This window comes from Ixodes scapularis, unplaced genomic scaffold (genome assembly GCF_016920785.2).
Source record: "Ixodes scapularis isolate PalLabHiFi unplaced genomic scaffold, ASM1692078v2 ptg000607l_1___fragment_2___debris__unscaffolded, whole genome shotgun sequence".
Lineage (NCBI taxonomy): Eukaryota > Metazoa > Arthropoda > Arachnida > Ixodida > Ixodidae > Ixodes > Ixodes scapularis.
In genome coordinates, this window is record NW_024610009.1 from 28,172 (window position 1) to 52,355 (window position 24,184).

The 24,184-nt window shown below is 46.5% G+C and overlaps 1 long non-coding RNA gene and 1 pseudogene across 1 annotated transcript; one reads left to right on the forward strand and one right to left on the reverse strand.

The window, feature by feature from the left end:
* Positions 1-1,133: 1,133 nt before the first annotated feature.
* Positions 1,134-18,198, forward strand: LOC115319247. The gene is made up of 3 exons (XR_005717974.1): positions 1,134-1,161; positions 4,826-5,086; positions 17,840-18,198. It is a non-coding gene; the product is annotated as an uncharacterized LOC115319247 (long non-coding RNA).
* LOC115311375 lies at positions 9,457-12,018 on the reverse strand (annotated as a pseudogene).
* Positions 18,199-24,184: the final 5,986 nt, after the last annotated feature.

A 24,184-nucleotide genomic window follows, 5' to 3' on the forward strand; every position in this document is an offset into this window, starting at 1 on the left:
AGGACCATGCACAATTCTTCACTGATGGTGCAAAAACTCCACACGTTGTCGGTTCGGCTGTATATTCAGAACACTTTGTAAAAGCTCGACGGCTTCACTCTGTTGCCAGCATTTTTACTGCAATACTTTATGGTATGCTGATGGTCATTGAATATATATTAGGCAACAACATCAGGAAAGCTATCTTGTTTGTGGACTCCCACAGTGCTATCATCTCTCTCTGTTCCCTCAAAGATTCTAAGAATCGGCTCGTGCAACAAGTACGGGTAGAGTTAAACCTGGCTTTCCAAATGGGATACAATATCAAGCTGTGCTGGGTACCAAGCCATGTGGGAATTTCAGGTAATGAGAAGGCGGATATGCTAGCAGCCTCTGTTAAGGATGCTCTGGAAACACCCGTTCAGCTGCCTCAAGAAGATTTTAAACCAGTTCTTAAGAAAGCAATTCATAATGCCTGGCAGCAAGACTGGGACGAAGAAATAAATAAGCTACATGTCATCAAACCACGTTTGGAGGTATGGGAGAGTTCGCACCATAGAGACCGTCACCATGAAGTTTTAATGTGTCGTTTGAGAATTGGACATTCACGTGTCACCCATCGACACCTTCTTTGTGGTGAGGACACCCCAGTCTGTGAGCATTGCGGTGAATTGCTAACAATGCTGCATATTCTATGGCACTGCAAATTCTTTGATCAAGAACGTCGAACAAGTTTCCCTTCATTTTCTGGATACCTTCCATTTCATCTAGCCTTTTTACTAGGGGATCAACCTTTAGTTCCTTTTGGTCATATTTTAGATTTTCTTAAAAAAACTGGCTACCTGCACCAGTTATAGATCCTCTGCATAGTAATTCCTTCCTTTTACTATAAAGTCTTTTAATTATTCCTTTGGCGCAGCATGGCCTATGTTGCTTTTTGCGCCATTAAACACCTAATAATCGATCAATTAAACTTACTGTTATGCAAGAGTATACACCAACTCAACTCTCCTACGTCACGCCGCGGTGGTGGCGCGTCGGACGCACTTCCGGTCTGGGGCGGTGGGCAGAAGTCACCGTGCAAGACATGCATTCTTGTGTTCTTTTCGGAGAAACCAGACAAAAAACCTGCGTTCTCGTCAGAATGCTGCTACGGGGGTGGTGCCAAAAGAGTCTGGAAAGGTTTGAGATCAGTTTTCATGTGTTTCTGCCCGCTCCGTTCGTCCGAGTACGTGGATAGTAGCCGTGAAAAGGGTAAACCAGACGCTGTCGAACTACGATTGCTTGTGCGGGCAACACTTTGTGGTTGCCAGATGTATTTTTGTTCCAACATTAACGAGAGAAAACCGCCAAGTTGTCCGGGCCCCCCGCGGGTTCAGTGCGTCTTCAAATTTACACGGCCGCCTGATCGTTCGACCTTTCGTTTGCTCTTTCGAACTTGTCTGCTTTTTGTCATCTGCTCGTTCAAACAAAAGCGGCCCGTAGACCAAACTTTGACCCGGTGATTGAAATAAGAACTAATTGCAGGCCTCAAACGACTTAAGTAGGCTCGGTGTAAACAGTACATACAAGATGTTGATCGTTGGTACCAGTGGCCATCACCGACTTGTTACGCTTGGTCTGTTTCCGCTGCCGAATTTCAGTATCGACGTCGATCATTGTCGCTACCTTCTACACTTTTGCAGCACGAGCGACGTCGCAACCGAAAATATCTAGAAGATTCTCATCGTGGTTTTGGCGTCCATTCTGTGGCGTTCACGCGAATGAATCGCCGCACGTCAAATTATTTACGCAAAGTTTATCGGTGTAACGAGCCTTGATAGTTTCGCTCAGGCGATTAAAATGGTAATACATTGCGATGGGGACGTAGATTCGACAATTCCAACGCGAAAAAGAGTTGCAGACTCACACAGACGCCGACAACGTGACATTTTAAAGGTTTGTGGACGCGGGACGCGGTGCTTCTAGTCCGCACTCTATTTCGCATGCGTTCGAACTGTCGTCTGCTCTTTCAAACTTGTATGCTTTTTGTCGTCAGCTCGTTCAAACGACAGCGGCCCGTAAACCAAACGTTGACCCGGTAATTACGATAAGAACTAAGTGCAGGCAGTCATGGGCACGTTACCAGTAAAAAGTAACAGTGTTACAGTTACCTAGGGGGAAAAAGTAACTCTGTTACAGTTACAGTTATCGGATTAAAAAAGTAACGTGTTACAGTTACAGTTACCGCAGAAAGAGTAACGCCGTTACTTTCTCGTTACAGTACAAAAATTGGACACAAGAAACCATAAACCAAAAAAAATATTTTATTTGTTACACTGTAGTGAGAAGAAAGATGAACTGCTGAGAAATTAGAAAACATTAAAACCGAAGGGTGCTTCTTTTTTGTGTCATTCGTCGTTTCAGAATTTTAACGATTATAACTTATTTGCAATATTTGTTATAACTTAATATCAACTGTTTTTCAAAATTGTCATCGGAGAGCTTCCCTCTCTTGATGGCGAACACATCGCGTCCTTTGCTGAACAGGCGTTCAGCCGGCGCGCTTGACGGAATCCCCGTGTTGAACCGTCTGGTTAAACTGGCCTCTGCGCAAACCAATCGCATTCCCGCACGTGGCTCAGCCCCCAAAAGTTTTCACCAATAGGCGACAGGGTACAAGCTTTCGGACATACGTTGCGTTAGATGGACCTCCCGCGTCAGTGAACATTTTCGTTTATTTTTCACTCCGAAACCAAAGAGGACACAGATGGTCACATAATTACCTTATGGGATATACTCGAAAGCAGGCTTAAATATAGCAGGTCAAACAGCTTTGGAAGAATATAGGGGGAAAGGAGACAAAGTGAGGCCTTCTGGTGCTCTACGTGTGTACGACGACCACCGCGGCGCCTCTGTCTCAAACGCCAACTGTGGAAGATCAGTCCGCACACGCGCCTCAAAACAGCAATTTCTCTCTCTTAAAAACACGTGTTTTCCGGGTAATCGCTTCAGCTGGAGCACTGCAGAGAATCCACAACAAAACGTCTATTGGAGTATTTCTTGGGGCTGTCAGCGGGAAAGGCAATTTACTCGAGCGGTTCCGAAGAGAAAGAATAAGTTAAACAAGCGCCGACTTTCCGCCTAATATGGGGACGGCTTCCTTGGAAACTCATAGCGAAGAGGGAGCGGCGACCGGCTGGGTGTAAAAGCGACGTACAGCGCGGACATATCTGACAAAGAGGAAGGGAGAGGGGGAAGGGCAGACACAGCCCAGACGGAATACTCGGAGACATGTCGCATGACCACCGACACCCGCAGACGGTCCCCACAGAAGAAGATTGAGCCAAAGTCGGTGAAACACACATTGTTTGCCTCCCCTACCACCGCAGGCGCCGCTTCCTTAATCTCCCGGTTTCGTGCTCGCTCGTCCGTCTCGTCTATGGTCCGTCGTGGGCAAAACGAGGCAATTTTTTTTGTTTGTTCAATTTCTTTTTTTTTTTGTCAGCCAGGAATTTTAATTTTATAGTAAAAAGTAACTGTAACGGCCTAAACAGTTACAGTTACCCAATAAAAAAGTAACAGTGTTACAGTTACAAGTTACCAGTATTAAAGAGTAACGCGTTACAGTTAAAAGTTACCGAAAAAAGTAACTAGTTACCGGTAACGCGTTACTAGTAACTAGTTACTGCCCAAGACTGAGTGCAGGCCTCAAAACACATTTGAAGGTTGGTTGGGAGCTAAGTGTAAACAGATACAAGACGATGTTGATCGTTATCAGTGGCCATCACCGACTTGTAATGCCCGATTCTACTTGCGGTTTTCAGTATTGACGTCCACCATCTCACCTACGGTGCACGCTTTTGCAGCCCGAGCGACTGCGCGACTGAAAATAGCGAGATGAATCTCATCGTGCGAGTCAGGCTTTAGCGCCCATTCTGCGGCGTCCACGTGAAGTGAATCGCCGCATGTCAGATTATTCACGTAAAGTTTTGCCTCGTTAACTTTGCTGAAGCCGCTCAAGTAGTCCGACATTGTTAGGAGGACGTAAAATCAACAATTTCAACGCGAAAAAGAGCACGGGGACTCCCACCGACGCCGAAAACAACGCAATGCAATGGTTTGTTTATGGGCGACGGCGGGCTTCTTGCCCACCGTCCACCGCGCATGCGCGGCGCCGGAGGCGTCCGCTTGGGGCGCTCCGGTTTGTTTGTAAACATGAGTTGGTGTTATATTAGGCAGAGATGCCCTTACAACCTGCGTTCAACATGTGCAATTATTTATTTTTTAACTTGAGATTAAAGAAGGCGTATTTTATATAGCAAACTTTTTAAATTCACTCAATTGGGTATAGGTGGCCATCTCTATAGGATTCATTTTATGTCAAATTCTTTGTTTACTTACCATCCCAAGACATCAGACCTTATGAAGACACATTTTAAAAATATAGATAAACTTAGCCTATTAATGAACAAGTGGAACAACCTTCACAAGTTAGCTGGGTTTTCGTCTAAGCATTACGCTATGGTAGTGGAAGGCATGGAAAAACTATTCGATATTCGAATCGAAAATATTCGGCCAAAACCAGTATTCGCTTCGAACTCAAAATCCACTACTCGCACAAGACTAGCATATATAGAATTTGCAAACACTGATTGATGGTGGTATGATGCAGCACCATCTCACCAACATTGCAGTAAAAGAAACAGTCTGCATCATTGTGTCCACATTTTGCGGCGACATTTTTACCACATTGCGCGAACATGGCACAGCTATCACTGTCACTTCTTTGCAAAATGGGGGGGCGAAAAGGCGGGATTTTGCAACATTTAAATTCATTAATAAATGTTTTTCTTCAATTTTACAGGTCAGCATGATGTCCCCAGATGAACGCCATGTGTCACTAATGATTGATGAAATTGAGCTGTCGCCAAGTCTGGTTTACGACCCATCAACTGGAAGGATCTTGGGCAAGCCAACCCTTCTTCTTGCGGATGGTAGCATCCCGGAAAAGCGTCTTGCCAGACACGGCCCTGTATTTATGCTTGGCTGACTGACCATAAGGTGGAAGCAGACTATTGCATACCATTTTACTGGAAAGTCTTTCAGTGCTATGAGTGGGAAAGAGGTAAGTATTTTCCCCGATTATAAGTCACACATCCATATATTGAGCCGTCTTCGTCGAAAAGTTGGTATATAAGTTGCACCTCTTTGCATGGTCCACGCTATGATTTTTTCAGTTTACGCGCATTGGTATTGCGAAATCAGAGTTTCGCACAATTGCTAGATCGCACTTAATGTTTGTTGTACATTTCGACTTGTGAGAAATACCCATAGTATGGTGCTGTCTGGCAGGGGCAATCGAGTGTTTCACAGCAAAAGGATGTCAAATGCGCAAAATGAGAGGGTAGTCGACTTTATTCGAGCGGACGCATGCCGAGCGAACAAAGGTTTAAGGAGCTAGACACTCAAACCAAGCTTTGGAGCACTAGGCCTGGCGAAGTCCTGGAGACGACGCAAGCATCGATGCGCAGGCAGAAAGATAAACCTTGACATATTTTTTTCTGGTACCTCTAAAAGATTGGCTAGCCAAAATCCTTCCTTTTACACGTAGCAACACGGCTGGAGCGTGGCATAAAAAAACTGCTCATCAAACGGAAACTAAGAAAGACTTGAGAAAATATTCTGCAATGCGTGTATACCAGCCCCCTTACTTTTCAGTGTTACTGGACTGATGCAAAAGAATACAGAACCATGGCTTAATTGAGCAACATCAATAACATGCTGTAAAAGTTTTATTCTCACCGTCTTGCCTATGCGCATTGAGCCGCTTCGGAGAAACCATAAAAATGAAAATATCTAGCTCCCATTCCGAGTCAAAACAGTGCGGTGACAGCAGCGCCTCTTGGAGGAAGAAACACCGCCCATGGCTACGCTGTTATGGTGCTCTACAAAAAATGGCGCGCAGCGTATAAAAAAAATGTCGTCTCACCTAAGAAACAAATCTAAAATAAGTCGCATTGTTGTATAAGTCGCACGAAGAAAAATGTTTGAAAAAAAACTGCGACTTATACACTGGAAAATAGGTAATCGTTGACATCCTGAAGCAGTGTGCTCGCATTGGCATAATTGTGGATGCTGTGTTCAGCAACATGGGAGGAGGATGCTTGGGCCTATGGAAGCTGTTTGGCATTGTTGTAAACAAGAATGGTCTACGCATTGTTTCTTGCCCTCATTCTTGTGACGCGTCAAGAAACTTGTACTTCATGGCTGATGTACCACACCTGCTTAAAAACCTGAGAAACCATCTCACGGGAGGGTAGTCTAATTATCTACCTCAAAGTGTGGATGATGAACATGGGCTTGTTAGCAATGAGGTGAATCTGGACTGTGTGAAGCTGCTCATAGGCTTGGTTAAAACCTCCGAGCTTAAGTTGGCTCCTCACTTGAAGGAGTCATGGGTGGAACCTGGCCATTACAAGAAAATGAAAGTGGGGCTTGCGTTTTCTTTCTTCAATATTGACACAGCAGCCGCTATCTGTCTTCTGGTCGAAAAGAACCAGATGTCGAAAGATGCTCTGACAACAGCGTGGCTTATTGAGACATTTTTTAAATGGTTCCGCATCGTGAGGTTGCAAACAACCAAACTCGCACTGAGCAGATTTGATTCAAACAAATATGAGTCTCTTCCATTTCTCAGAGACACGATTGAGTTGTTTGCAACATTGTCCTTTGGAAATGCAGTGCAGCATGTGTGGAAGCCTATTCAAACAGGAGTTATCCTGGCCACAACATCAGCTCTTGAATTGCAGGACCCCTTCTTGAGTGAAAAGGGACTTTTATTTGTTTAATTAAGCTGCCTGAGTCCAGATGCTTTGGAGAACTCTCTGAGATCCAAAAACCGAGTACCATGCCCATGTGACTTAAAGTGCGCAATCAGAGGTTGTCCTGCGACCGCACAAGGATGGGAGCTATGCTGAGGAGAGTGGATTTTTGCTGACAGGATTGCAGCAAAAGCATTGCTCTGCCGAGTCAGTCGAGGAGATTGAGCCCAATGTCCCAGAAGACGTGCTTGACCTCACTTGACCAGAGCAGGAGTCTTTAGAATATTTGGGTGTAGTTCGGAGTGTCATAGACAGGTTTTCGTTGTGTACAGGCTGTGTTGGCGCCATATGTAGTTGCAATCCAGCTAATAGGTTGACACAATTGAAGTCATACAACAAAGAAAACATAAGGCTGGTAATGCCCTCAGCATCTGTGATGCTGCTGCTTGAGCGAGCCAAGACTTATTTTAGACACAATGAGCAACAGCTGCTTTCGAATACAGTTTGCTTAGACAGTCTGAGGATGCCTATTTTAGGTTCCCTTACCTTTTCGAACTGCTTTTCGGGGTGTCATGATGTGAAGACAAAACTTGTGCGAGTATTTCTGAAAACTTGACTGCATTTTGCAAAAAAAGAAAGAGAACAGTGAACGTTTGAAAAAAGGGAAGTCCTACCTGAAATGTGGGAGCCGGGGTGTTAGCATGCATGCGGCGGCAACTAATGTCAAGTTGAGTATTTTGTACCTTGTATGTTTCTGTATTTTGTGTTTTTTGTTTCCTTAAATTAGCAAATTTGTATTTCTTTTGCGACGAGGTCAGCCCGTCAAACATGATCTCTTTTTGTAAAAGCTTGGTCTGCTGGGCAAGTTGGTAGTGGACATTTATATTAAAAATAGCCTAAAAGAGACGGTACAAAAAGACGAAGAAGCACACAGGACAAGGGCTAGCTGGCAACTAAACTTTATTGAAAGCTTCCAACTTTTCTATCGCCATGCACGCTTAGTCTCGTATCAACAGAAACAGGGCTTACCGCCAAATCCGCACATTCATACCGCCCGCCACCTGTTCTAAAAAGTCAGCAAAACAGCTACATCACCCCGCCGCAGAATCCGAACGAGGAAAGAAATAGAAAAAACGCCGCGTTAATATTATCAAGTTAGATAGTGTTAATGAAACTGTACTCTTTTGGCTGCATATACACCGATGCGACGCTTATGCAAACGTCTTTGTCACAAGCATGTATTTTTGCCACCTCCAGCAACTCTCGTTCCCTCCTTCCTTTGTTACGTCCCTCCACCTGCGCACCGTCCAGCGTGGGGGAACAACCATAAGTTTTACAATGCCCCGGTAAGTGGGAACCGTAATTGTTGCCAAGAGAAGCCGCATGCTCTCGAAGTCGATCATTTAAGCAACGTCCCGTCTGCCCTATGTAGACACGACCACACGTTAAAGGAAGTCTGTAAACCACCTCAGTAGCACAAGGTACAAAACTTTGTCAGGTGTTTCTTGCTACAAACAGGTTTGTTCACTTTCGGCCCGCTCACCATAGCGCACAATTTTGACAATCTGCACGGGGCAGTGAAGACAACATCCACGTCGAGCTTTGATGCAATCCTTTTCAGATTGTACGACACCTTATGGACGTAAGGTAGCACTACCAAATTCTTTGGTTTCCTCTTAGGTACAATGGAAGAGCATTTCAACTTCTTTAGAAGGGATTCCGCAACTCCCTGGATTAAAACCGAGGGAAACCCGGAGTGTTCCAAGCGAAGTGTCTGGAGGTCAAAACTCTCACTAACTACATGCGGACAGGACTTCAACAGAGCCGACCGGAGGCAGAGCGAGGCGATGCCCCTCTTTATCAATTAAGAGTGGGCTGAGTCAAAACTCAGCCCACTCTAAATTGATAAATTGATATTAACGTGGCGTGTTTCTATTCCTTTCCTCGTTCGGATTGTGCGGCGGGGTGATGTAGCTGTTTTGCTGACTTTTTGGAACAGGTGGTGGGCGGTATGAATGTGCAGATTTGGCGGTACGCCCTATTTCTGTTGATACAAGACTAAGCGTGCATGGCGATAGCAAAGTTGGAAGCTTTCAATAAAGTTTAGTTGCTAGTTAGCGCTTGTCCTGTGTGCTTCTTCGTCTTTTTGTCCCGTCTCTTTTGCGCTATTTTTAATATGAATATCTCTTTTTGCTTCGTAGTCTGCTAAACAGTAGTGATCATTATTCTTTTGCCAGAATTTGTGCATGTTAACTTGAGCCATTACAATTACCTTGAAATTTCTTTTACCTTTAATTACAGTGTTAATGGTTTGCTTAGGTCCAGTCGCACTGTATAATCAAGAAATGACTACCGTAAAGTACCGAAGAAGCGCCCACCCCCATTTTATTGAAATACGCATAGAAACCAACTATGGGCGCTTATTAGGTTCATGCGCCAAAATCAAGATGGCGGCTGATGAAGAGCCTCATAGAGCCGTGGAAACAGAGAAAGCAGCCAGCCTGGCTTTTTTATTTCCGCTGTACAGATGATTGGTAGACGTCATTATTCACTTGTTATCACTAAATCTGTCAAATGACTCTTCGGAATCACTGCAAAAGACAAGGTCTACGCACTCATCGCTGGCACCTTCGGGATTGGAGCAGGCTGCTGGTGCTCCGATGCCTGGGAGTCCGTTGTGCAGGTAGCCATCCTTGCTACCGATGCCACACCCCTTGAAAGATTGGGCAATCATGTCTTCGGGCACGGCTCGGTGTTGCCAACCTATTTTTCGAAAATACCCGACGACAGCGTCCAGAAAACCCTACATTACCCTACGAATGTTTCTTATTACCCTACGTTTTACCCTACGAGGCAAATCTTCGTTTAAATAATACTGTTGCATGGATTATGATGATACAGGGTAATATTAATACAGTACAAAGCGACAGGGCATGCATTCTTGCGCATACCTGCGTTATTCTAGAACACCATGCTTGCATCTTGCATGTGCGCTGTGTAGCATCAGCACAACAGTGATGTAGCGAGCGCACAGACATCCCCAACCAACATGTTTAGTCGATTTGTCGTGAAATTAAAAACTGGGCTACGCGGAACCAGCACTCGCGGCGCCAGACAAGGCGGCTCATTACAAAAGCAAGCTAATCCGAACGGTATATTAGCTTCTTTGGGTGTACCGCCTAGGGATTCGTCAAACTAAGGTACTATTTCGACAAACCAGGCTTTTACCCCATGGGAGGATAGGAAACCGGCGGCTCCTCCGAATTCGCTAAAATGTCATTCGATGAAACGTCATTGTTTCAGCTTCGTTCGCTAAAACGTCGTTCGCTCAAGTGAACGCCTCCAGTCCCCGGGATGGACTCACTTGATCAAATGACGCTTTAGCGAACGCCCACGTTTCACCGAATGACACAATAGTCTGACGCCGCGAAGCGGCGTTTTCGGGTGGGCCAAATGGGTTCACGTTTTTGTAATGAGCCGCCGCAGACTGTCGCCGCGAAGCGGCGTAAGCGCAGCGCGGCCCCCGTTATTCGCTACAACGTCGATTCGCTCAAATGTCACTGTTCGCTAAAACATCATTCGCTCAAGCGATATGGACCCGTCCTAATGGGCTCGGGATGGTTCCGCCTGCGTGCCACGTATTTCGCAGGTGTAACAAGGACCGCCGGATGGACCAGTCATCAGAAAAAAATTGACAGGACCATTTCCACTGGGAAGATACCTCTTCTGGCTCCAAACTTCCTAAGTGCAACTCCACCTCCTCCCACCTCTCCCACTTGCTCTAGCTCTCCAATACTCTTCAACTTAGGGAGCCTACATACTCCAACTTGGTGTGTGGTGCTCTCAGTTAGCACGTCTTGCAACTTGGATTCTTTCGTTTTGCATGATGTTGTGGTGTGGCAGCACACGGGTTGTAAAGCTATGCAAAACTTGCGCGGCAACTTTTTTTTTTTTTATGCTCGCCGTTGAAGAAGCAACGTCTGAAAATACCCTACTTTTGGCGGGGAAATGGCCGGACGGCCCTACAGCCCTACAATATACCATAAATGCCTAAAATGCCCTACAAGTAGGGTAATTACCCTACGGTTGACAACACTGGCCACAGCTGCCCAGGCTTTTGACACGAAGTTGAGGACATCCTGCCTCGAAAGCTTCCGGAGGTTCCCTTTTGGTGTCTTGCCTCCCTTCCGCATGAACTCCGCTCATGACGTACGAAGCGAGTCCTTAAACGACTTGTTCCAATACGTGAACGTGATTGTAAACATGAGACTGGGGCAGAAAGAGAACACAACAGAAGGTAGTAAAAGAGGAGGCAACGTCTCAAACTCGGCTGCAAAGTTTATTTCGAACACGCGTTATATACCCCATCTCCAACGCCGTCTCTACAAAAAAAAAAAAAAAAAAAAAGCGTCAAATTTTACAAACTTGTTGCTCTTGCCATGCTTTCATCTTTCGAAGGAACCGCGTCACAGTCAACGAAACGAAGCGGAACTTGTTAGGAAATGCGCCAAACTTACTTGGTATGCGGAGCGCCATGAACGCACGGGCAGGGATCCTCCCTGTGGGTTCCTTGAGTACGACAAGTGCCGGAAGTTTCGCCCCCGACGCACGAGCTGCCAGTGCGACGGTGAAGCCTCGACGGGCGCAGCTGGTGTTGGCGATCCAGATGCTGTTTTCACCAGCAGCATTATTGGTGCGGGTTGCTGGGTTGTCCATTCTGACCATGGTGTGGTCCATGCAGATGTTGAACGGCGTGTAGTCGTGCCGTGCTTGCAAAGTAGCAATTGTAGAGCGGAATGCAGTGACAGCTTCATCACAGTCGGCAGGGGCCTTCTGGCTGTCGTTGGTAGTCGTACGTATAGTCACCGCAAATCGCTGCTTCCATCGCTTGATATACTGTGCTGACGCTTCGCAGTTGCCGAGATTGAGACTCTCGGCTATCCTCAGTGCCTCGTCTTCCAGGAGCCGGTTGCTGACGGCCTGGCCGGCATCTTGCTCCCTTTGAAAGTATTCAAACAGTGTGTCATCCACCTCCTCACTGAAGACGGGCGCCCCATTCGTGAATTTCCTCTTCATCTTCTGCTTGCCGTAGTTTAGTTGCTTCAGGGTTTCGTATTTAGAGTCCCACTCACGTATTTGCTTCCTGTCGATCTTGAAATGACGAGAGGTGTGGCTGACATTGCCTCCGATATCAGTCGACGACTTCAATCTTTTTGGAGACTGTGCAGGAGTGCATTCTGTGCTGGTTACTTGCCAACTGAGTGACCAACGGCAATCGGGAAGCACGAAGCATTTATGAAAATGTATTTTACAAAATGTTGGGACGAACTGGCTGTTATCTACACTCCTATTGGTCCTGTTGTTGCTACCCCTGGATTGTGCGGACCACATAATGCTGCAGTAACATGAAGGACAAAGTGCCCGGAGTGACCTCGGTGACCCAATTCTACGGGAATTGGTCTCCAGGCCCGGTCCGCCGCGGCAATCTTTGTCAGGGTGCTTGCCGTGGCGGCTGCCGGGAACGCCGGCACTTCTGAGAATATGGCCACGTGATGTGTACTTGCCCAAATTTTCGAATTTCGATAATGGCCGCGGCTACATCCACGCGCGGGGACGTAGCCAAGTCGGGAGGAGATAAGGCTCCATCCACGCAAAAGGTCACGTGACTTATAATATAAAAAGATCATTTGTTTTTATGCACATATTATGCTTTCTTATAAGTAAATATAGGGTGTAAAAATAAAGAGGCTACATTTCATTGTTGTTTTAAAGTTAATGTCACGTGACCTTACAAATTTTTAGACAATTCATCAATTGTTTACTGTTTTCAAAGACTAATAGCAAATATCATGCGTCATAACAATAGTACCAATATATATCTTTGCGTAGTTATGTTGTCCAGGTGTCACACATGTGTGGGCGGCGTTCGTGCCATCCGTGCAGGCGGTGCGGCCTCCGGGGCCTTCGCCCATGTGTGCATCGCTGCTGAGGCGAGGCGGAGAGGCTTCGTCGTGTGTGTGGTTGGCTTGGTTCGAAGGGACAAGTACGTGCCCACCGCTCCTTACGTTCTTGACCTGCGTGCACGCTCGCAATCACACAAAGATTATGAGAAAAGGGAAAGCATGCATTAGTCCCAAATTATAACAAACATACCGAGAGCATTCAATCGAGAAAACTGGGTAAAAGATTCCAGAAACAGTTTATTCCATGACAAATAAAACAGTAGCCGATGCACAGATGCCACTCGTCCACGAGATCACCGATGAACACGAAGCCCTTCTTGCGGCAGAACTTCTGCAGGAGCCAGTTTACGTCTCTGTGCTGATCATTCAACGCCTGGATCTCGGCACTCTGACTACCCTGACACTCCATCGAAGAGAACCTGTTCTCCCGCCTCGGAAGGACAGAAGAAAAGGTGATCTGCATCGTCGATTGCGTTCCAAGATCTGAGCGGCCAGTCGACGATACTTGTCAACGTACGCGCTGGCACAAACGCTGGTGTTGTTTGTGCCAAAATCGAGCAGGGCATCAGACACCTTGGAAAACAAAGCCTCGATCCTAATGCCACTAAACACCCGCACTTCGATAGCCACCTGGTTATTCGATGGAAAATACTAGGACAAGTATTTCACCGTCGAATCCCCGGCAACCAAACTTGAGGCAGATCAGAAGCGCGACCGTGCTAACACTCAAACAACCAAACTCCTTGTCCAAGAAAAACAGGAAAAAAAAAACGCTTCAGAGAAAGTCAAACCCGCTTGCGAAAGACCAGGCATGGCACAGTAGACAGTAGTCCGCGTACGGCAGGAACGCAAGGTGCAATGGCCGCCGCACAGATGGAAAAACAATGGGAGGCTAGACCGGAAGTTGATCAAAGTGCGCCGGAAGTGACGTATTGCGTGGATGGAGCCTTATCTCCTCCCGACGTGGCTACATCCCCGCACGTGGATGTAGACACTCCCAATGTTAATAGTAGGCGCTTGTATGGGTATGGGCGCTTCCTCGGTATTTTATGGTATTATTGTATATCTGTGTATTGCACTAGCTCTTCATTGGAAATTATCTTTCTCACCACCTCTTGAAAGAAAAAGAAAAATTGTTTTCTTGTCTTTATGTCTCCCCTCGCTTCATTTGAAACCGATAAACTTTAATTTCATAGAGCACTCTTGCCTTGAAACTCTTGGCAAGTTTTCTTTCTACGTTGGAATTCATATAGATTCCTCATTGATTTTCCACTGAGCAAATTGTTTCTGCAAATGAATTCTGGCTAGTTTGCACTCGCTTGTTAGAGTGGCCTATTAATTGAAACTAGATTCAGTGAGGGCTTTTAGAATGTTTCTTCCAAACAGTGTTTCATCATGGCTGCTACATTATTTTATTTAAAATAACAGCAGGGAAATGCCAAAATAATTACAGGATTTTCGAGCTACCTTGCAGGGATACCTATCTAGTAATGTCCATGTAATAAAACCGAAAGAAAATCCTGATGCAGATATTTGTGTATACCACTGGAAATGACGCGAGTATGGTTGGTGATCACTCGCATTGTATGAGGTTACCGTATTTACACGAATGTAGGCCGACCCTTTTTTCAATTTTTGAAAATCTTAAGTGGGGGGGTCAACTTAAAATCGAACCAAAGCATTCCATTGCCGGCAAAAACGAAACAATCGCGATATCATGGACACCTCGGCTTGTTTCGAGTTCAGCCGGCTGTACCCCTAGCATTACAATGTTTTGTGCGCTCATTTTACAAATTAAATATTTTTTATTTGCACAAACGAGTATTATTGGTAGCGATTCGCAAATTAATCCGAATGCGGTGAACAGAGCACGGAGCGCCCGACTCCCGGGGGGTGACGGCATTTCTCGTAAGAGCCACTCCGGAGGTAGCTGGAACAGCCTCACGGCTCGTCCCGCAGCGCCGTGGCTTCGCAGTTTTTCGCACAATTCACGGTCGCACATCGTTTGATCGAGTACGAGATCATGCTGGTGCGCTATGTTCATTTGTATTGAAACGCATGATCTGGGCAGTTTAGGTTTTCGGTGCTCGTTTATGGCCATTCTTCCCTCGGAAGCAACCAACAACTGCGCTGTTGGACGCAAGCTCGACCTGTCGGAGTGGGTGATGCTCCAGTGGAGTCTGCGGTGGCGTGGAATCTTAAAGTGTGACGGCAAATGAAGAAGCTTCCGCAGGCCACATTCTGGATAGGTGGGGATGCCTTCTGGAGTTGGAAGTCAGGCTTGCAACGTACGCCGCAAACGCGCACAATCGGTCCCTACCCGTGACGTCCGACGCGATCGCTGAGCAAGCGCGGAAGATGCGGTTGATCCTGTCACTTGCGAAGTGCGAGATTTCATTGGACGACGCCGACGACGTGCTTCGAGAACGTAGTAGTGATTAGTGATGGGACGAATCACCAGAGGTTTGGATTCGGACAGTGTCACGATCCTTCTAGAACGTGGACGAAGGGGCCCGAAGCACCCGCCGAGAAGAGACGACACGCAGCCTGGTTGTGAGGGTGGACGATGACTGACCGGAGCGGCGTACGCTCAACGGCGTTCATTGGGCGCGGTGACCTATGTTGCCCGCCGAGCCTGGCGGCCACAGACGGGCGAACCGGAGGGGGGCGCTACCTACTTGTCACAGACAGATTCGGAAATTTCCGAACTTCCCGCGACGAATATTCGGCAGATTCGGAGATTCGTCGCTGGTTGCAGGCGGCAGCGTGAACCTTGTCGTAAACCTCGCGAATGCGGTCAGTTGTGCTTTTCTTAGGTACTGTTACTGCATATAACCAAATTACGTCTTGTTTATTTCAACATATGGTATGTACTGCACTGTCGTTCTAAACCCTGGCACGTGCTTAGGTCCAGCTGAGCTGATCGGTGTGGTTGACGTAGGCCTAACCAATGCACGGTCTTGCTTTGCGGTTTCGCGGTGATCGGTAAAATGTAGCGAAACGCTGTGTATTACACGTAATGTGGCGCAACGCACAATAAATATATATCCAGGCAAGGAAATGATTCGTCTCCTTCTCTAGAGCTGCGTATGCCCGTACCCGTAAGATGCGAGAGCGAGATGAATGTTGCTCGTCACAACTTCGACCGCATAATAACACCTGTAAAAAAAAAAAAAAAAAACCGTTGCACTGTTGTTTCTTTGTCCTTGGCAGCAAGTTTTGTATACGTGAACTTTATTTCATGAAAATGTAACAAAACACGGGGGTGTCCAACGCAACTTCGTTGTTCAGAAACAAACACTAACTAAACCGGATATCATTCACCAGGAGTTTCAGATTGTTTCCCGTGTTCCGATAGCAATACCTCAGTGGACACTCGGAGATAATCAAATCAAATCGTTGGAGATAATCAAATCAAATCACTTGTGTGGTGTGTGCTACTATGACAGTAAATATATATATGGGCACGAAATGTGTCTGTACCGAACAGCACGTACGGCATCAATCTCTTGCGGCGATGAAAACATGCGCTTGTATTTCCACGTGCACCAAGCATGCCTATTTGGGTCGTAATCCGGAACCGAAACCAACTTTTCTGCGATGTCTGGCTACCGTTCTCGATAAACATCCGAAATAATATAAACAAAGCGGAACATTCTATTTATTACTGTGATATTATATTACAATATTGTTTTGTGCACTTTATAGAATTTGGTGAATTTAATATCACGAAAAGTTGAAAAACACATCAACGTGATTTGGCAGCCATGACAACGCTCCGAATCTTTCCGAACTTTTCCGAATCGCTCGAGATTCGGCTACTTTTCTGATTCTTTCCGAATCTTCAGATTCGGCTCCGAATTTCGCTTCAGATAAAGATTCGTCCCATCACTATACTCCGCGACAACTTTTCTTGGCAATGCAGTGGAAGGTACAGGCCCGCGTTGTCTCTCCCATTTTGAGTGTACGCAGGCTCTCCTTCTCTCCCCATTTCCGGGGAGAGGAGGAGAGCCCGCGCAAACTCAAAATTGGAGAGGGGACGCAGGCCTGTACTTTCCGCTGCATTGCCAAGAAAAGTTTGTCGCGGAGTACAGTAGTGATGACGACGGGACTGACATCACCTGTGCGGACGAGTCGTAGTCTAGTCGCAGATGGAGTGAGAACGACAGTGAGCAGCTTCAGTTGTCCCGCCTCCAGCGTGAACTTCCTAGTTCCTACGCACCTCGCACGTGCATGCGCAGCCAAAGCACGCCAGAAGGCATCGATTGCGTGTTGGAGGCACGGCTTTCGAAACAGATAATTTGCCGTTCACACGTGTTTGCAATAAAATGCGCATATAAAAAAAAATATTTTTTTTTGTTTATGTGCGATGTGAGGGGGTCGACTTACAATCGAGTCGACCTACAATCGTGTAAATACGGTAGTACTGCGCTAGTTTTCACACCAGTGAACATTTTCTTATTTTGGGGATACATAAAATTAGGTCTGTCCTCAGTCAGCAAGGCCCGAGCAAAGAAAAAAAAAACAATCAAGAGAAGCGTTGATGGACACACGCCAAAGATTAAATTATTTCATCGTTGGGAACATTGCGGCCTAACAAAGTCATGACCAAAATAAAAATATTTTGTCTTCAGAAGATAGGAGTATTATCGATGATTGTGTTACCAAAGAATCGGGACAAACGCAATGGCATTTGGCAGCACCTCCGGCCCACATAGTGCGTGCATAACTTCAACGCGTCCCCGTCTGCTGATATGTTCTAAACAACACTTAAAATACACTACAGTATGGCGTAGCTTGAACGCGCATATAATTTGCAAATCAAGAAACCTTTATACTTGCTTGCACGTTAGTTTTTTTCTCCGCACATGACAGCAGAGGCCAGTGCCTAGCGCGGCTAAGCGCAGTACAATTTTGGACAAAAAAAAAAAAAGGCGGACGGAGGGCACGATAAAAAAGATGGCGAGGAGGAGGAGATCTCGCTACCTTTCAGTATAGAGGGACGTTGGGTCCAGCCACGTACCGACTGGACGACGGATCCACCCGGCATGCCTCAAAGTTAACCCACACAACACTTCAACCATCATTCACCAGAGCATCCCGGTTCCGGGAGGATCCCCTGGTGCCCCCTCCTTCCACTGCAGATGCTGCCCCACCTGCAGTCCCGCCGGCTCTGTTCCGGAGCCATCTGTTTATGGTCCTGCCAGCCCGGACACCACGCATCCGGATCCCGAGGGTCAGCGTGCAGCCTATGGCCTCAGTTCCTCTCCTTGAGGTTCCTCCTGCAGCTGGTGGTCCCTTCCCTAAGGGTCCTCCTGAGATAGAGGAACCTGTGCTCGAGCAGGTGTGCTCTGGCACCCGAGCAGAAGCTGTCCCCTGGGACATCAGCGGATGGCAGCTGGTCATCCAGCTACAGTGACACGGCGACTGAAGGTTCAACGTCCAGCACCTCCTTTGACACTGCCAGTCCTGTTACCTGTGGAAGTGTCATCACACAGCGTGCCTACCCCCGGACCGGAGTCCCCAGAGACCCAGAGTCCAGACACCTCTACTCGGCGGCAAGAGGGTCGTCCGCAGCGGTCTCGGTGGCTGCCGGATCTTAAAGACTATTTTGTAAATTTATAGTACTACAGCTGAAGTGTTGGTGATATACAGGACATAGAATTTTGATGTGACATGAACTACTGGACTCCTCTACCCAGAACCGTCGTTTTTTTTTTGGTGGTAACTGCAAAGACAATTCAAGATGACATGCCTTGTTTGTTTTTTTCAGGGCTTCCGCATGCCAATGGACTGTTTTTTTATTCTCCCCATATCATACTTTGAAGTGTTTGGTTTCTTTTTCTCAAAACATGGGGCAGTGAAAGTTGTGTAACTGGCGACTCGCACAGTGTTTTGCCCAATGTGTCTTTTTTTTTTTCTCAACGTTTGTTTTCTTCTGCCCCTAAGGCTTTGGGCTTACGAGGTGGTATGTGTATTACAACTGCATTTATTGTTACTTAGGAGATATTGTCACGAGTGTTGTAGTCTGTATTAATTTTTGCATTTTCTATTTTGTTCTAAGGTTAGAATTTTTCTTTTTAAAGGGGCCCTGCAATCACATTTAAGCGTCTACCTTTTTTGCGGTTTCCACGTCTCTTGGGGTTCGGGCAAGCCAGCGGGCATGGAGAGAGTAACTAAATATCAGTGAGTAATATTTTAACCGGACGACGCGGAAACCTCCTTCCACTGACGAGGGCGACCCACAGTACCGAAAGCGTGCAAAATGTGACGTCTTTGGTCCTGGGCTTACTACTGGTCAGACCCGCTAAAAGCTTTTTCTTTTGAGATACAAAAAATAAGTGCCGTGAACCGTTTCTATTATGTATTACAGTAGTTTTTGTTCAGTATTTTAGATCAGAAAAGGAACAAAGGCAGTTCATAAAGTACGGAAAAAAGAAAAGACCCGTCGACAAACCCGCCACCAAGCAGCAGAAAAAACGGCGCATACTAGAAAGGGCTAGTGCATGGGTGGCCAAGGTGCGGCTCCTCGCGTGTTAAAGTGCGGCTCGCAATTCCCTCCTCTGCGCTCCCCCCCCCCCCCCCCCCCCCCCCACGGCCACCCTCCCGGTCACACGAAAACTTCCCCAAAAAGTGAAATGGAACGCGTTTTAAATCGAAAGGCAGGTTGCAATTTGGCCGGTTTGTGCTACCTTACGTACAAATGAACTGCTTTTGACTCGGATAGATTGAAAGAAGTTTGAGTTTCATTTATTGTTCTGGACAAAAGTTTGCACCCCCCCCCCCCCCTGTGGCTCTTGGAAGTTTTGTGGTGTTGTTGGCAGCTCTTAGGCAGGGTCAGCTTGGCCGTCCCTGGGCTAGTGGGATGAGGCTCCGACGAACGGCCAGCGTAGAAATGTCCTGGATGTTAGGGCGGCGCTGCAGTTGTATACCGGCTCGAGGATCCGACCGGTTCCGAGCATTCCGAAGGCTTTCGGTGCGGGCTTGGCTGGCGATTTGTCCATTTGGCGGTATGGCAGCGCAAAATGGCACCTGTTTTGAACTTATCTTTATTCTGTGTTTGCTGTCATTTGTGGCCAATGAAGTGCTATGCCGAATTAATCTTTAATCGCGCAGCAAATGCAGTGCGAGCCGCCCTGGCCGCCCGCTTCATACAGCCTATCCAACACTTGCTTTAGTGGCGCCCTCTCGAGCCGTCGACACGGAGTGCGGCAACCGTGAGCGCTCCATAAGCTCACTACCCCTCCTCTAGTTCACGGCCACTCAAGCCAGGACCTACGACATCATGAAGGAGGTTATTTTTTTATGGTTTTTGTAATTCTAATTTGCCTATAACTTCTAAAATAAAGCGAAATTTGAGAAAAGAAACGTTTTAAGTTACTACGTTCAGTGCACTCAGGTTCGGTGCAAATTAAAAACCAGTCAAAAAGTTGTTGCAGGGCCCCTTTAAGGAGGGAAAGAGTATAGGTTTATTTTTTTTAAGGAAAGGAAGGTGGTAGTGTTTCAGTTTTTTTTTTGTTAAAGTTCTGCACCACCTAGATGGCATTACCAACCACCACTAGTACAATTGCTCTACACTACATAGATCGCACCACCAACTACCACTGGCGCCCGTGCTTTCAGGCTGGCCACCCCCAGGGCCGGTTTGCTCATCTTGCGGCTGCGGCTGCGGCCGCGGCCAAGAGGGATTTTTACGTCACGTGACCAGCTCCATGGGGACAAAGAAGTACCTAGCGTCCCTGCCTAATGGCGGAGAGATCCGCATCGCTTCAAGCACAAAAGCCTAATGTCGCTCGCAGGAACTGATTGCAGGGACTTTCAACTGGAGTCCAGTTGACCGCCCCGTTATACTGTAGGAGCGGCAGGTAAAGTTACAGTCAGGGAGGGTAAATAGGAGCCAAAATAAAGAAAAAACCACACGAGATAAAAGCGGTAGCAGCATATTTATCTACCTCCGCCGGCGCCTTGCGCGTTCTGCTATGGTCGAGAGGTTAAACCGCCGGTACTTGTCGTCGCGGCGTGAAAGTTCCGGGTTCAAATCGCGCTAGGGACTTCTTTTTTTTTTTTCTTTTTTGTTGGTATTTTGCGCGTGTCTTACTTTTTAACTCTGATCCTTTTTAGGAAATCATCCACATGCACTACTCCGCCTCACACGGTTTTTACTGTTAGTCCCACCTGTTCAATCGAAACACCGGGAAGAAAAAAAAAAAGGATCAACACAAGTTAACGTGCTAATAAAATCATTTCATAATGTTCATTAAAAGGAAACCAAGATAACAGCATCGCTATGGCTTCACACTAACCGAGCCGAAACAAGCATCCTTTCCCCGGCAACTAGTTTTATGTGTTTTTAAATATACAACGCTCTTGCTACGATTCCTTTCAATAACAAGAGACGCCTATTTAGGACTAATAAAAACTGCAGTTGTGACAATTAAAAAAAAACAAGCAAAAAGAAAAAAAAGACTAGCAACTGTTGCTACGCTGATTGAGCGAAATCCTACAGGCAAGGCAGCAAGTCAAACGTCTGAGAAAGTAGTAAAACCGAAATAAAAGCGATCATACTTTTACTTGCATGGAATGTGATAAAAAGTATATTTATACTCTTTACATTTTGTTGTGGCAATCGTTTTGTAATATTACCACATTACTTGTTGAATTTTAGTTTGATTAGCGGACGATCACGACTGAATGCAAAAATGAATCAGGCGTCGACATCGCAAACCCTCTCTCTAATGCAAACACCTAAAATGACTTTGGAACAACAAATGGAATTCATTATAATTAATTCCATTTATGATCCAAAGTCATTTTAGGTCCCTCACTCTAATGCAAACTCCTAAAATGACTTTGGATCAACAAATGGAATGAAATGATTGTATTAGCGCGTTAACTTGCGTTCATCTTTTTTTTTTCTTCCCGATGTTTCGATTGAACAGGTGGGACTAACAGAAAATACCGTGTAAGGCGCAGTAGTGCAAGTGGATGATATCCTAAAAAGGATCACAGCTAAAAAGTAAGACGCTCACAAAATACAAAAAAAAAAGAAAAAAAAAAGAAGTCCCTAGCGCGATTTGAACCCGGAACTTTCACGCCGCGACGACAAGTACCGGCGCTTAAACCTCTCGACCATAGCAGCAGGGGCGAGGCACCGGCGCCGGCGAAGGTAGATAAATATACTGCTACCGCTTTTATCTCCTGTGGTTTCTTCTTTATTTTGGCTCCTATTTACCCTCCCTGGCCGTAACTTTACCTGCCGCTCCTACAGTACAAAGGGGCGGTCAATTAGATTCCAGATGAAAGTCCCTGCAATCAGTTTCTGCGAGCGAAATTAGGCTTTTGTGCTTGAAGCGATGCTGATCACTCCGCCATAAGGCAGGGACGCTAGGTACTTCTTTGTCCCCATGGAGCTGGTCACGTGACATAAAAATCCCTCCTGGCCGCAGCCGCGACCGCAGCCGCAAGATGAGCAAACCGGCCCAGGGTGCGCAGCCCCATGCTGATAGACCGTTAGTGAATCAGTGCGGCTCGGAGTGTCACTTGTATTGGACGTGCCTTCCTTCCGTGGCTTGTTCCTGCCCTCGGATCTGCTGGCCATTGCCTTGTCGGCATGTGAGAACCTCTTTACTTTCGCAGGCCCACGTGGGCTCTGCTCCTCCTCTACTTTATTTGGTGGGTTTTTTTCTTTTTCAAATTACTACAGTTTTGGCAAACGAGTTTGGTTTTTTTTTTTCTCTCTTTGAATTTGGAATTTGTTGCAGTTTACGCCTGTTAGGCTTGGCAGCCGGCGCTGCATTGTCCTCTTTGTCTTGGAGTTAGGGCGCCGGACTGGGCCCCGGCAGCTTCTTCGTTTTAGTTCATGGAGCTCTCCTTTTGGGTATGCGTTTCGACGGATTGGGCCTTGGCGGATGTCGTATTTTTATCCCTTTTCAATGTTTTCCGTTTTCGTCTGTGGCGTCACGCGTACGGGCGCCTTGTGGCGGAACCGTAAGAGGGGATTCGTGCCCTCCTCTGTGAAATTATAAATAGAAAAGTCTATCTGAGAGGAGTTGACCGGAATCCGTTTGTTCCTCTGGTTAATTCATGATCAACCACCATTCCAGATGTTGGGTCATTTGGCGAGACAGCTCCTTTGTTCTAACTTACCCACTGCAGTTCTTTCCTGTATTTCCTTTTCGGAGCTGTACTCCGTGCCTATAGGCAGCGCATGTGCTATAGGAATGTTTATCCACACATGTCCCTGCGTGTTGCATAAGGGGCACACTTGTTGAACTTAGTCCAAAGGTTCCTGTTGTGTCTGGTGGTTTGAACCAGAAAGAGGAAGCCGGTTATGTAAACTGATGACCGTTTTTATTCGTGGTGCCGAAATGAATTCCTCTTGGATTCGCTTGCCATTCTTTGGCTTACAGAACGGCTTGCTAAAATATTGAAACTGAAATTGATATACAACATTCCCCCCTACCTTAATGACTGAAGAAAAAAGTGTGGTGTGAAAAAAAGAAGGTAAAAATGAAATACAAATGATGTTCAAACACTTTCAACAGTTCACTGTCAGTTCCGGTAGTGTGGGGGCTTGAGCCCTCTTGAAGCTCTGGCAGGGTATCGACAGGCTGTCTGCTGACAGTCGTCTTGTCCAGCCGTTCCGATGTTTTGTCCGGCTTGCTCTGTGGCGTCTTCAGCTGGAGGATGGAGATCGTCATCTTCATTGTCCTCTTTCTCGTGCCACTTTAGGTCAGCGTTTATCTTCTTAAAGAAACTTGCATTTCGAGTTATGTCTCTTTCTCGTCGTCTTGCCGTGATCTTCGATCCTTGAACCTTTGTCACCACGTAGGGGTCTGGGTCGAAGTATGGCGTTAGCTTGTGCTGCTTCTTTTGTTTGCACAATACTGTATCCCCTTGTTTCAATGAGTGTTGTCGAGTGTGTCGTCGCTCGTCAGTGTAGTGCTTAGATTTCCTTTTTGCGGCTTCGTCATCTTGACGCACATTGAAGTCCTCATTCACTCCGTTGTCTGGGGGTCGTGATAGTATTGTCTGCATCTGTCTGCCAAAGAGAAGTTCATACAGAGATCTCTTAGTTGTGTCATTTGGGGTTGCTCGTGTAGCACATCAAGAAGTCGTCCATGCCCTGCGTCCCATCTCTTCCCTGGACAAGAGCCTTGATGGCCTTGGTTAAGGTTTAAACAAAGTGCTCTGCCTCACCAATGGCTTCGGGCCAGAGTGGTACCACCCTGTGATGTGTAAATCCCAGTTCAGCTGCAAACTCCTTGAACTCGCTTGAGTTGAAAGGTGGCCCATTGTCGCTCTTGACTTGTTTAGGGATGCCCATTTCAGCGAATGTTCGTCTCAGGAATTGCAGAGTTGAGGTCGCGTTTGTCGAGGCTACTTGTCCCACCAATGGGAAGCGCGAGTACTCGTCGATAAGAATGAGCATGCAGGTAC